Source organism: Leiobunum rupestre, chromosome 2 (assembly GCF_980474605.1).
Source record: "Leiobunum rupestre chromosome 2, qqLeiRupe1.1.hap1, whole genome shotgun sequence".
Lineage (NCBI taxonomy): Eukaryota > Metazoa > Arthropoda > Arachnida > Opiliones > Sclerosomatidae > Leiobunum > Leiobunum rupestre.
The window spans coordinates 80,574,796-80,584,692 of NC_143385.1; the positions used below are offsets into that span (position 1 = coordinate 80,574,796).

The window sequence follows — 9,897 nt, forward strand, 5'->3', positions numbered from 1 at the left end:
TAAACCAAAATGAAGGCAGTGTGGCCGAGTGGTCTAAGGCGCTGGTTTTAGGCACCAGTCTCTTAGGGGGCGCGGGTTCGAATCCCGCCGCTGTCATATTTCAATTTTGTAGAAAGTTTGTTTTAAAGGCGTGGGAAATTTGTTTTACAGCATTTAGACGAAATTTTGGGAAATATAAACCAAAACGAAGGCAGTGTGGCCGAGTGGTCTAAGGCGCTGGTTTTAGGCACCAGTCTCTTAGGGGAGCGGGTTCGAATCCCGCCGCTGTCATATTTCAATTTTGTAGAAAGTTTGTTTTAAAGGCGTGGGAAATTTGTTTTACAGCATTTAGACGATATTTTGGGAAATATAAACCGAAACGAAGGCAGTGTGACCGAGTGGTCTAAGGCGCTGGTTTTAGGCACCAGTCTCTTAGGGGGCGCGGGTTCGAATCCCGCCGCTGTCATATTTCAATTTTGTAGAAAGTTTGTTTTAAAGGCGTGGGAAATTTGTTTTACAGCATTTAGACGATATTTTGGGAAATATAAACCGAAACGAAGGCAGTGTGACCGAGTGGTCTAAGGCGCTGGTTTTAGGCACCAGTCTCTTAGGGGGCGCGGGTTCGAATCCCGCCGCTGTCATATTTCAATTTTGTAGAAAGTTTGTTTTAAAGGCGTGGGAAATTTGTTTTACAGCATTTAGACGATATTTTGGGAAATATAAACCGAAACGAAGGCAGTGTGGCCGAGTGGTCTAAGGCGCTGGTTTTAGGCACCAGTCTCTTAGGGGGCGCGGGTTCGAATCCCGCCGCTGTCATGTTTCAATTTTGTAGAAAGTTTGTTTTAAAGGCGTGGGAAATTTGTTTTACAGCATTTAGACGATATTTTTGGGAAATATAAACCGAAACGAAGGCAGTGTGGCCGAGTGGTCTAAGGCGCTGGTTTTTAGGCACCAGTCTCTTAGGGTGCGCGGGTTGAGTTGCGTTCGAGCTTTTGGAGAGTGCAGGTCGTTCGATTTTGCACTCCGTGTTTTCGTCGCGCTAAGCCTAAGCGGGGTATTTTGCCAATTTATTTTTCTTTCGGTTATTATTCGTGCATTTAATTCAATAGTTGTTAATTTATTAATTTGGTAATCCCTCCTGGGTGTTTCTACCCAGGATGGACGCATTCAAAAGATCGGTTTTTATTGATTTTAAACGAAATCTACCAAGTTTTGAAGTTGTGTCTACGGCGGTGATTGCGAACTTTGGTCTGGATTGTGCTTCTGCTTTAGTTGTCTGTGATGAGGGTGGTTACATTCTCACCTTGAAGACTTTGGCCGATGTCGAGGGCGTTATAGATTCGGGCTTGGATATTGATGGTGAGATATATGAAATTTCAAGCGTTTCTGCGAAGACTGTGACTGTCGCCTTTTCGGACTTACCTGAGTTTGTGACTGATGAAGCCGTTTTATCCAAATTAACGTCGCTTGGCTGTGAAATCAAGGGTCCGCTTGTTTGGCATAAAAAGGCATCATTCTATTGCGGACTTCGTACCGTTCGTGTTACCTTACCTGAGAGTCTGTCATCATTACCATATCGCTTACGAGTTGCCGATGCTGTTGGTCGAGAGAAGTTTTACGCTGTCCGACATGATTCTCAGTTGAAAATTTGTAATAAGTGTTATTCTCCTGACCATATTTATCGCCATTGTCCTGATTTCAAGTGCTTTAAGTGCCAGAAGCAGGGACATGTTGTTCGGGAGTGTCCTCTATGGCCCCGGATGGCATCCCGCGATTTAGAAGCGGCGTCGGGCGGTGGTGGTGACGGTGAAGCGATGGTCGTCGATCCTGCCTCAGTCGCTATTCCTCAAGGTTTTCCGGTCCGGGCCGGTAGTGGTGAATCTTCCATCGTCGATGCTGGTGTCAAGTCTGATCCGCGTCGGAGTGCTAAGCATTCGCTGTCGTCAAGCGATGGCGATGTCGGTAAGAAGCTGTCTTCTTCTTCTGGCTCTGCTACGAAAGTTCAAAGGGTTCCCGTTGCTATGCGTCTGCTCCCTTTCAAGGGTCATCGCCGGCCTGAGTGGTGGCCTAAGGAGGTTGCTTGGCCGCCATCTTCAGAGAACGAATATTTTGCTCGGGTGTGTCGGTATCAGGGTCAGCCTGTTACCAGTCCTCTGTATAAGGACTTTGTGATCCCGGATGATTACGGTTTCAACGTATAAGTTACAAATTAATGGTGATGGATTTTCTTAATGTTTTGCGGCCTTTTCTGTGTTCTGTCGGTTCTAAGCCTTTGCTTCTCATTTTCAATAAGGAGTTTTTTTTTCGTTAATTTATTTCTTCTTAATCGTCTTTAATGCTGTTTATTATCTAATTTAGCCTATTTTTGTTCATGAATTCTTTCTACAACATGTACTGCCTAATAGTGTTTGATACGTTGCTTAATTTTTTTATTTCTCACTATTGTTTAATCAATATTATCTAATCGTTTTTCTTTCTTTATCGCTGTTCATTTTCGCGACCGATTTTTCAAATGTTACTTCGTATTTTTTTCTTGTTCTATTATCTTGTTGCATTTCGCTTTTTGTACCATACACGCGTCGTGTATTTTTTTAATGATATAATTAAAAAAAAAAAAAAAAAAGGCGCTGGTTTTAGGCACCAGTCTCTTAGGGGGCGCGGGTTCGAATCCCGCCGCTGTCATATTTCAATTTTGTAGAAAGTTTGTTTTAAAGGCGTGGGAAATTTGTTTTACAGCATTTAGACGATATTTTGGGAAATATAAACCGAAACGAAGGCAGTGTGGCCGAGTGGTCTAAGGCGCTGGTTTTAGGCACCAGTCTCTTAGGGGGCGCGGGTTCGAATCCCGCCGCTGTCATATTTCAATTTTGTAGAAAGTTTGTTTTAAAGGCGTGGGAAATTTGTTTTACAGCATTTAGACGATATTTTGGGAAATATAAACCGAAACGAAGGCAGTGTGGCCGAGTGGTCTAAGGCGCTGGTTTTAGGCACCAGTCTCTTAGGGGGCGCGGGTTCGAATCCCGCCGCTGTCATATTTCAATTTTGTAGAAAGTTTGTTTTAAAGGCGTGGGAAATTTGTTTTACAGCATTTAGACGATATTTTGGGAAATATAAACCGAAACGAAGGCAGTGTGGCCGAGTGGTCTAAGGCGCTGGTTTTAGGCACCAGTCTCTTAGGGGGCGCGGGTTCGAATCCCGCCGCTGTCATATTTCAATTTTGTAGAAAGTTTGTTTTAAAGGCGTGGGAAATTTGTTTTACAGCATTTAGACGATATTTTGGGAAATATAAACCGAAACGAAGGCAGTGTGACCGAGTGGTCTAAGGCGCTGGTTTTAGGCACCAGTCTCTTAGGGGGCGCGGGTTCGAATCCCGCCGCTGTCATATTTCAATTTTGTAGAAAGTTTGTTTTAAAGGCGTGGGAAATTTGTTTTACAGCATTTAGACGATATTTTGGGAAATATAAACCGAAACGAAGGCAGTGTGGCCGAGTGGTCTAAGGCGCTGGTTTTAGGCACCAGTCTCTTAGGGGGCGCGGGTTCGAATCCCGCCGCTGTCATATTTCAATTTTGTAGAAAGTTTGTTTTAAAGGCGTGGGAAATTTGTTTTACAGCATTTAGACGATATTTTGGGAAATATAAACCGAAACGAAGGCAGTGTGGCCGAGTGGTCTAAGGCGCTGGTTTTAGGCACCAGTCTCTTAGGGGGCGCGGGTTGGAATCCCGCCGCTGTCATATTTCAATTTTGTAGAAAGTTTGTTTTAAAGGCGTGGGAAATTTGTTTTACAGCATTTAGACGATATTTTGGGAAATATAAACCGAAACGAAGGCAGTGTGGCCGAGTGGTCTAAGGCGCTGGTTTTAGGCACCAGTCTCTTAGGGGGCGCGGGTTTGAATCCCGCCGCTGTCCTAATTCAATTTTGCAGAAGGTATGTTTTAAGAGGCGTCAGAAAACCATTTCACAGCATTTAGACGATATTTTGGGAAATATAAACCAAAATGAAGGCATTGTGGCCGAGTGGTCTAAGGTGCTGGTTTTAGGCACCAGTCTCTTAGGGGGCGCGGGTTCGAATCCCGCCGCTGTCATATTTCAATTTTGTAGAAAGTTTGTTTTAAAGGCGTGGGAAATTTGTTTTACAGCATTTAGACGATATTTTGGGAAATATAAACCGAAACGAAGGCAGTGTGGCCGAGTGGTCTAAGGCGCTGGTTTTAGGCACCAGTCTCTTAGGGGGCGCGGGTTCGAATCCCGCCGCTGTCATATTTCAATTTTGTAGAAGGTATGTTTTAAGAGGCGTGGGAAATTTGTTTTACAGCATTTAGACGATATTTTGGGAAATATAAACCGAAACGAAGGCAGTGTGGCCGAGTGGTCTAAGGCGCTAGTTTTAGGCACCAGTCTCTTAGGGGGTGCCGGTTTGAATCCCGCCGCTGTCCTAATTCAATTTTGCAGAAGGTATGTTTTAAGAGGCGTTAGAAAACCATTTCACAGCATTTAGACGATATTTTGGGAAATATAAACCAAAATGAAGGCAGTGTGGCCGAGTGGTCTAAGGCGCTGGTTTTAGGCACCAGTCTCTTAGGGGGCGCGGGTTCGAATCCCGCCGCTGTCATATTTCAATTTTGTAAAAAGTTTGTTTTAAGAGGCGTGGGAAATTTGTTTTACAGCATTTAGACGATATTTTGGGAAATATAATCCGAAACGAAGGCAGTGTGGCCGAGTGGTCTAAGGCGCTGGTTTTTTGGCACCAGTCTCTTAGGGGGTGCGGGTTTGAATCCCGCCGCTGTCCTAATTCAATTTTGCAGAAGGTATGTTTTAAGAGGCGTTAGAAAACCATTTAACAGCATTTAGACGATATTTTGGGAAATACAAACCGAAACGAAGGCAGTGTGACCGAGTGGTCTAAGGCGCTGGTTTTAGGCACCAGTCTCTTAGGGGGCGCGGGTTCGAATCCCGCCGCTGTCATATTTCAATTTTGTAGAAAGTTTGTTTTAAAGGCGTGGGAAATTTGTTTTACAGCATTTAGACGATATTTTGGGAAATATAAACCAAAACGAAGGCAGTGTGGCCGAGTGGTCTAAGGCGCTGGTTTTAGGCACCAGTCTCTTAGGGGAGCGGGTTCGAATCCCGCCGCTGTCATATTTCAATTTTGTAGAAAGTTTGTTTTAAAGGCGTGGGAAATTTGTTTTACAGCATTTAGACGATATTTTGGGAAATATAAACCGAAACGAAGGCAGTGTGACCGAGTGGTCTAAGGCGCTGGTTTTAGGCACCAGTCTCTTAGGGGGCGCGGGTTCGAATCCCGCCGCTGTCAAATTTTAAATTTTGTAGAAAGTTTGTTTTAAAGGCGTGGGAAATTTGTTTTACAGCATTTAGACGATATTTTGGGAAATATAATCCGAAACGAAGGCAGTGTGGCCGAGTGGTCTAAGGCGCTGGTTTTTTGGCACCAGTCTCTTAGGGGGTGCGGGTTTGAATCCCGCCGCTGTCCTAATTCAATTTTGCAGAAGGTATGTTTTAAGAGGCGTTAGAAAACCATTTAACAGCATTTAGACGATATTTTGGGAAATACAAACCGAAACGAAGGCAGTGTGACCGAGTGGTCTAAGGCGCTGGTTTTAGGCACCAGTCTCTTAGGGGGCGCGGGTTCGAATCCCGCCGCTGTCATATTTCAATTTTGTAGAAAGTTTGTTTTAAAGGCGTGGGAAATTTGTTTTACAGCATTTAGACGATATTTTGGGAAATATAAACCAAAACGAAGGCAGTGTGGCCGAGTGGTCTAAGGCGCTGGTTTTAGGCACCAGTCTCTTAGGGGAGCGGGTTCGAATCCCGCCGCTGTCATATTTCAATTTTGTAGAAAGTTTGTTTTAAAGGCGTGGGAAATTTGTTTTACAGCATTTAGACGATATTTTGGGAAATATAAACCGAAACGAAGGCAGTGTGACCGAGTGGTCTAAGGCGCTGGTTTTAGGCACCAGTCTCCTAGGGGGCGCGGGTTCGAATCCCGCCGCTGTCATATTTCAATTTTGTAGAAAGTTTGTTTTAAAGGCGTGGGAAATTTGTTTTACAGCATTTAGACGATATTTTGGGAAATATAATCCGAAACGAAGGCAGTGTGGCCGAGTGGTCTAAGGCGCTGGTTTTTTGGCACCAGTCTCTTAGGGGGTGCGGGTTTGAATCCCGCCGCTGTCCTAATTCAATTTTGCAGAAGGTATGTTTTAAGAGGCGTTAGAAAACCATTTAACAGCATTTAGACGATATTTTGGGAAATACAAACCGAAACGAAGGCAGTGTGACCGAGTGGTCTAAGGCGCTGGTTTTAGGCACCAGTCTCTTAGGGGGCGCGGGTTCGAATCCCGCCGCTGTCATATTTCAATTTTGTAGAAAGTTTGTTTTAAAGGCGTGGGAAATTTGTTTTACAGCATTTAGACGATATTTTGGGAAATATAAACCAAAACGAAGGCAGTGTGGCCGAGTGGTCTAAGGCGCTGGTTTTAGGCACCAGTCTCTTAGGGGAGCGGGTTCGAATCCCGCCGCTGTCATATTTCAATTTTGTAGAAAGTTTGTTTTAAAGGCGTGGGAAATTTGTTTTACAGCATTTAGACGATATTTTGGGAAATATAAACCGAAACGAAGGCAGTGTGACCGAGTGGTCTAAGGCGCTGGTTTTAGGCACCAGTCTCTTAGGGTGCGCGGGTTCGAATCCCGCCGCTGTCATATTTCAATTTTGTAGAAAGTTTGTTTTAAAGGCGTGGGAAATTTGTTTTACAGCATTTAGACGATATTTTGGGAAATATAAACCGAAACGAAGGCAGTGTGGCCGAGTGGTCTAAGGCGCTAGTTTTAGGCACCAGTCTCTTAGGGGGTGCCGGTTTGAATCCCGCCGCTGTCCTAATTCAATTTTGCAGAAGGTATGTTTTAAGAGGCGTTAGAAAACCATTTCACAGCATTTAGACGATATTTTGGGAAATATAAACCAAAATGAAGGCAGTGTGGCCGAGTGGTCTAAGGCGCTGGTTTTAGGCACCAGTCTCTTAGGGGGCGCGGGTTCGAATCCCGCCGCTGTCATATTTCAATTTTGTAAAAAGTTTGTTTTAAGAGGCGTGGGAAATTTGTTTTACAGCATTTAGACGATATTTTGGGAAATATAATCCGAAACGAAGGCAGTGTGGCCGAGTGGTCTAAGGCGCTGGTTTTTTGGCACCAGTCTCTTAGGGGGTGCGGGTTTGAATCCCGCCGCTGTCCTAATTCAATTTTGCAGAAGGTATGTTTTAAGAGGCGTTAGAAAACCATTTAACAGCATTTAGACGATATTTTGGGAAATACAAACCGAAACGAAGGCAGTGTGACCGAGTGGTCTAAGGCGCTGGTTTTAGGCACCAGTCTCTTAGGGGGCGCGGGTTCGAATCCCGCCGCTGTCATATTTCAATTTTGTAGAAAGTTTGTTTTAAAGGCGTGGGAAATTTGTTTTACAGCATTTAGACGATATTTTGGGAAATATAAACCAAAACGAAGGCAGTGTGGCCGAGTGGTCTAAGGCGCTGGTTTTAGGCACCAGTCTCTTAGGGGAGCGGGTTCGAATCCCGCCGCTGTCATATTTCAATTTTGTAGAAAGTTTGTTTTAAAGGCGTGGGAAATTTGTTTTACAGCATTTAGACGATATTTTGGGAAATATAAACCGAAACGAAGGCAGTGTGACCGAGTGGTCTAAGGCGCTGGTTTTAGGCACCAGTCTCTTAGGGGGCGCGGGTTCGAATCCCGCCGCTGTCAAATTTTAAATTTTGTAGAAAGTTTGTTTTAAAGGCGTGGGAAATTTGTTTTACAGCATTTAGACGATATTTTGGGAAATATAATCCGAAACGAAGGCAGTGTGGCCGAGTGGTCTAAGGCGCTGGTTTTTTGGCACCAGTCTCTTAGGGGGTGCGGGTTTGAATCCCGCCGCTGTCCTAATTCAATTTTGCAGAAGGTATGTTTTAAGAGGCGTTAGAAAACCATTTAACAGCATTTAGACGATATTTTGGGAAATACAAACCGAAACGAAGGCAGTGTGACCGAGTGGTCTAAGGCGCTGGTTTTAGGCACCAGTCTCTTAGGGGGCGCGGGTTCGAATCCCGCCGCTGTCATATTTCAATTTTGTAGAAAGTTTGTTTTAAAGGCGTGGGAAATTTGTTTTACAGCATTTAGACGATATTTTGGGAAATATAAACCAAAACGAAGGCAGTGTGGCCGAGTGGTCTAAGGCGCTGGTTTTAGGCACCAGTCTCTTAGGGGAGCGGGTTCGAATCCCGCCGCTGTCATATTTCAATTTTGTAGAAAGTTTGTTTTAAAGGCGTGGGAAATTTGTTTTACAGCATTTAGACGATATTTTGGGAAATATAAACCGAAACGAAGGCAGTGTGACCGAGTGGTCTAAGGCGCTGGTTTTAGGCACCAGTCTCCTAGGGGGCGCGGGTTCGAATCCCGCCGCTGTCATATTTCAATTTTGTAGAAAGTTTGTTTTAAAGGCGTGGGAAATTTGTTTTACAGCATTTAGACGATATTTTGGGAAATATAATCCGAAACGAAGGCAGTGTGGCCGAGTGGTCTAAGGCGCTGGTTTTTTGGCACCAGTCTCTTAGGGGGTGCGGGTTTGAATCCCGCCGCTGTCCTAATTCAATTTTGCAGAAGGTATGTTTTAAGAGGCGTTAGAAAACCATTTAACAGCATTTAGACGATATTTTGGGAAATACAAACCGAAACGAAGGCAGTGTGACCGAGTGGTCTAAGGCGCTGGTTTTAGGCACCAGTCTCTTAGGGGGCGCGGGTTCGAATCCCGCCGCTGTCATATTTCAATTTTGTAGAAAGTTTGTTTTAAAGGCGTGGGAAATTTGTTTTACAGCATTTAGACGATATTTTGGGAAATATAAACCAAAACGAAGGCAGTGTGGCCGAGTGGTCTAAGGCGCTGGTTTTAGGCACCAGTCTCTTAGGGGAGCGGGTTCGAATCCCGCCGCTGTCATATTTCAATTTTGTAGAAAGTTTGTTTTAAAGGCGTGGGAAATTTGTTTTACAGCATTTAGACGATATTTTGGGAAATATAAACCGAAACGAAGGCAGTGTGACCGAGTGGTCTAAGGCGCTGGTTTTAGGCACCAGTCTCTTAGGGTGCGCGGGTTCGAATCCCGCCGCTGTCATATTTCAATTTTGTAGAAAGTTTGTTTTAAAGGCGTGGGAAATTTGTTTTACAGCATTTAGACGATATTTTGGGAAATATAAACCGAAACGAAGGCAGTGTGACCGAGTGGTCTAAGGCGCTGGTTTTAGGCACCAGTCTCTTAGGGGGCGCGGGTTCGAATCCCGCCGCTGTCATATTTCAATTTTGTAGAAAGTTTGTTTTAAAGGCGTGGGAAATTTGTTTTACAGCATTTAGACGATATTTTGGGAAATATAAACCGAAACGAAGGCAGTGTGGCCGAGTGGTCTAAGGCGCTGGTTTTAGGCACCAGTCTCTTAGGGGGCGCGGGTTCGAATCCCGCCGCTGTCATATTTCAATTTTGTAGAAAGTTTGTTTTAAAGGCGTGGGAAATTTGTTTTACAGCATTTAGACGATATTTTGGGAAATATAAACCGAAACGAAGGCAGTGTGGCCGAGTGGTCTAAGGCGCTGGTTTTAGGCACCAGTCTCTTAGGGGGCGCGGGTTCGAATCCCGCCGCTGTCATATTTCAATTTTGTAGAAAGTTTGTTTTAAAGGCGTGGGAAATTTGTTTTACAGCATTTAGACGATATTTTGGGAAATATAAACCGAAACGAAGGCAGTGTGACCGAGTGGTCTAAGGCGCTGGTTTTAGGCACCAGTCTCTTAGGGGGCGCGGGTTCGAATCCCGCCGCTGTCATATTTCAATTTTGTAGAAAGTTTGTTTTAAAGGCGTGGGAAATTTGT

General features: G+C 44.4%; 36 non-coding genes across 36 annotated transcripts; all 36 read left to right on the forward strand.

Annotated features, from left to right (window-relative positions):
- The first annotated feature begins 14 nt into the window (after positions 1 to 14).
- On the forward strand, positions 15 to 96 carry TRNAL-UAG (transfer RNA leucine (anticodon UAG)). Its single transcript has one exon. It is a non-coding gene; the product is annotated as a tRNA-Leu (tRNA).
- A 93-nt stretch (positions 97 to 189) lies between these two features.
- TRNAL-UAG (transfer RNA leucine (anticodon UAG)) lies at positions 190 to 270 on the forward strand. The gene has a single exon. It is a non-coding gene; the product is annotated as a tRNA-Leu (tRNA).
- Positions 271 to 363: 93 nt separating this feature from the next.
- Positions 364 to 445, forward strand: TRNAL-UAG (transfer RNA leucine (anticodon UAG)). Its single transcript has one exon. It is a non-coding gene; the product is annotated as a tRNA-Leu (tRNA).
- Positions 446 to 538: 93 nt separating this feature from the next.
- Positions 539 to 620, forward strand: TRNAL-UAG (transfer RNA leucine (anticodon UAG)). The gene has a single exon. It is a non-coding gene; the product is annotated as a tRNA-Leu (tRNA).
- A 93-nt stretch (positions 621 to 713) lies between these two features.
- TRNAL-UAG (transfer RNA leucine (anticodon UAG)) lies at positions 714 to 795 on the forward strand. The gene has a single exon. It is a non-coding gene; the product is annotated as a tRNA-Leu (tRNA).
- A 1,959-nt stretch (positions 796 to 2,754) lies between these two features.
- On the forward strand, positions 2,755 to 2,836 carry TRNAL-UAG (transfer RNA leucine (anticodon UAG)). The gene has a single exon. It is a non-coding gene; the product is annotated as a tRNA-Leu (tRNA).
- Positions 2,837 to 2,929: 93 nt separating this feature from the next.
- On the forward strand, positions 2,930 to 3,011 carry TRNAL-UAG (transfer RNA leucine (anticodon UAG)). Its single transcript has one exon. It is a non-coding gene; the product is annotated as a tRNA-Leu (tRNA).
- A 93-nt stretch (positions 3,012 to 3,104) lies between these two features.
- On the forward strand, positions 3,105 to 3,186 carry TRNAL-UAG (transfer RNA leucine (anticodon UAG)). Its single transcript has one exon. It is a non-coding gene; the product is annotated as a tRNA-Leu (tRNA).
- Positions 3,187 to 3,279: 93 nt separating this feature from the next.
- Positions 3,280 to 3,361, forward strand: TRNAL-UAG (transfer RNA leucine (anticodon UAG)). Its single transcript has one exon. It is a non-coding gene; the product is annotated as a tRNA-Leu (tRNA).
- Positions 3,362 to 3,454: 93 nt separating this feature from the next.
- Positions 3,455 to 3,536, forward strand: TRNAL-UAG (transfer RNA leucine (anticodon UAG)). Its single transcript has one exon. It is a non-coding gene; the product is annotated as a tRNA-Leu (tRNA).
- A 93-nt stretch (positions 3,537 to 3,629) lies between these two features.
- Positions 3,630 to 3,711, forward strand: TRNAL-UAG (transfer RNA leucine (anticodon UAG)). Its single transcript has one exon. It is a non-coding gene; the product is annotated as a tRNA-Leu (tRNA).
- Positions 3,712 to 3,804: 93 nt separating this feature from the next.
- On the forward strand, positions 3,805 to 3,886 carry TRNAL-UAG (transfer RNA leucine (anticodon UAG)). The gene has a single exon. It is a non-coding gene; the product is annotated as a tRNA-Leu (tRNA).
- Positions 3,887 to 3,980: 94 nt separating this feature from the next.
- On the forward strand, positions 3,981 to 4,062 carry TRNAL-UAG (transfer RNA leucine (anticodon UAG)). Its single transcript has one exon. It is a non-coding gene; the product is annotated as a tRNA-Leu (tRNA).
- Positions 4,063 to 4,155: 93 nt separating this feature from the next.
- Positions 4,156 to 4,237, forward strand: TRNAL-UAG (transfer RNA leucine (anticodon UAG)). The gene has a single exon. It is a non-coding gene; the product is annotated as a tRNA-Leu (tRNA).
- A 270-nt stretch (positions 4,238 to 4,507) lies between these two features.
- TRNAL-UAG (transfer RNA leucine (anticodon UAG)) lies at positions 4,508 to 4,589 on the forward strand. Its single transcript has one exon. It is a non-coding gene; the product is annotated as a tRNA-Leu (tRNA).
- A 271-nt stretch (positions 4,590 to 4,860) lies between these two features.
- On the forward strand, positions 4,861 to 4,942 carry TRNAL-UAG (transfer RNA leucine (anticodon UAG)). Its single transcript has one exon. It is a non-coding gene; the product is annotated as a tRNA-Leu (tRNA).
- Positions 4,943 to 5,035: 93 nt separating this feature from the next.
- Positions 5,036 to 5,116, forward strand: TRNAL-UAG (transfer RNA leucine (anticodon UAG)). Its single transcript has one exon. It is a non-coding gene; the product is annotated as a tRNA-Leu (tRNA).
- Positions 5,117 to 5,209: 93 nt separating this feature from the next.
- On the forward strand, positions 5,210 to 5,291 carry TRNAL-UAG (transfer RNA leucine (anticodon UAG)). The gene has a single exon. It is a non-coding gene; the product is annotated as a tRNA-Leu (tRNA).
- Positions 5,292 to 5,562: 271 nt separating this feature from the next.
- TRNAL-UAG (transfer RNA leucine (anticodon UAG)) lies at positions 5,563 to 5,644 on the forward strand. The gene has a single exon. It is a non-coding gene; the product is annotated as a tRNA-Leu (tRNA).
- A 93-nt stretch (positions 5,645 to 5,737) lies between these two features.
- Positions 5,738 to 5,818, forward strand: TRNAL-UAG (transfer RNA leucine (anticodon UAG)). Its single transcript has one exon. It is a non-coding gene; the product is annotated as a tRNA-Leu (tRNA).
- Positions 5,819 to 5,911: 93 nt separating this feature from the next.
- Positions 5,912 to 5,993, forward strand: TRNAL-UAG (transfer RNA leucine (anticodon UAG)). Its single transcript has one exon. It is a non-coding gene; the product is annotated as a tRNA-Leu (tRNA).
- Positions 5,994 to 6,263: 270 nt separating this feature from the next.
- On the forward strand, positions 6,264 to 6,345 carry TRNAL-UAG (transfer RNA leucine (anticodon UAG)). Its single transcript has one exon. It is a non-coding gene; the product is annotated as a tRNA-Leu (tRNA).
- Positions 6,346 to 6,438: 93 nt separating this feature from the next.
- Positions 6,439 to 6,519, forward strand: TRNAL-UAG (transfer RNA leucine (anticodon UAG)). Its single transcript has one exon. It is a non-coding gene; the product is annotated as a tRNA-Leu (tRNA).
- A 444-nt stretch (positions 6,520 to 6,963) lies between these two features.
- TRNAL-UAG (transfer RNA leucine (anticodon UAG)) lies at positions 6,964 to 7,045 on the forward strand. The gene has a single exon. It is a non-coding gene; the product is annotated as a tRNA-Leu (tRNA).
- A 271-nt stretch (positions 7,046 to 7,316) lies between these two features.
- TRNAL-UAG (transfer RNA leucine (anticodon UAG)) lies at positions 7,317 to 7,398 on the forward strand. The gene has a single exon. It is a non-coding gene; the product is annotated as a tRNA-Leu (tRNA).
- Positions 7,399 to 7,491: 93 nt separating this feature from the next.
- Positions 7,492 to 7,572, forward strand: TRNAL-UAG (transfer RNA leucine (anticodon UAG)). The gene has a single exon. It is a non-coding gene; the product is annotated as a tRNA-Leu (tRNA).
- Positions 7,573 to 7,665: 93 nt separating this feature from the next.
- On the forward strand, positions 7,666 to 7,747 carry TRNAL-UAG (transfer RNA leucine (anticodon UAG)). The gene has a single exon. It is a non-coding gene; the product is annotated as a tRNA-Leu (tRNA).
- A 271-nt stretch (positions 7,748 to 8,018) lies between these two features.
- Positions 8,019 to 8,100, forward strand: TRNAL-UAG (transfer RNA leucine (anticodon UAG)). Its single transcript has one exon. It is a non-coding gene; the product is annotated as a tRNA-Leu (tRNA).
- Positions 8,101 to 8,193: 93 nt separating this feature from the next.
- On the forward strand, positions 8,194 to 8,274 carry TRNAL-UAG (transfer RNA leucine (anticodon UAG)). Its single transcript has one exon. It is a non-coding gene; the product is annotated as a tRNA-Leu (tRNA).
- A 93-nt stretch (positions 8,275 to 8,367) lies between these two features.
- On the forward strand, positions 8,368 to 8,449 carry TRNAL-UAG (transfer RNA leucine (anticodon UAG)). The gene has a single exon. It is a non-coding gene; the product is annotated as a tRNA-Leu (tRNA).
- Positions 8,450 to 8,719: 270 nt separating this feature from the next.
- On the forward strand, positions 8,720 to 8,801 carry TRNAL-UAG (transfer RNA leucine (anticodon UAG)). Its single transcript has one exon. It is a non-coding gene; the product is annotated as a tRNA-Leu (tRNA).
- A 93-nt stretch (positions 8,802 to 8,894) lies between these two features.
- TRNAL-UAG (transfer RNA leucine (anticodon UAG)) lies at positions 8,895 to 8,975 on the forward strand. The gene has a single exon. It is a non-coding gene; the product is annotated as a tRNA-Leu (tRNA).
- Positions 8,976 to 9,243: 268 nt separating this feature from the next.
- On the forward strand, positions 9,244 to 9,325 carry TRNAL-UAG (transfer RNA leucine (anticodon UAG)). The gene has a single exon. It is a non-coding gene; the product is annotated as a tRNA-Leu (tRNA).
- Positions 9,326 to 9,418: 93 nt separating this feature from the next.
- Positions 9,419 to 9,500, forward strand: TRNAL-UAG (transfer RNA leucine (anticodon UAG)). Its single transcript has one exon. It is a non-coding gene; the product is annotated as a tRNA-Leu (tRNA).
- Positions 9,501 to 9,593: 93 nt separating this feature from the next.
- On the forward strand, positions 9,594 to 9,675 carry TRNAL-UAG (transfer RNA leucine (anticodon UAG)). Its single transcript has one exon. It is a non-coding gene; the product is annotated as a tRNA-Leu (tRNA).
- A 93-nt stretch (positions 9,676 to 9,768) lies between these two features.
- On the forward strand, positions 9,769 to 9,850 carry TRNAL-UAG (transfer RNA leucine (anticodon UAG)). The gene has a single exon. It is a non-coding gene; the product is annotated as a tRNA-Leu (tRNA).
- The last annotated feature ends 47 nt before the right edge of the window (positions 9,851 to 9,897 follow it).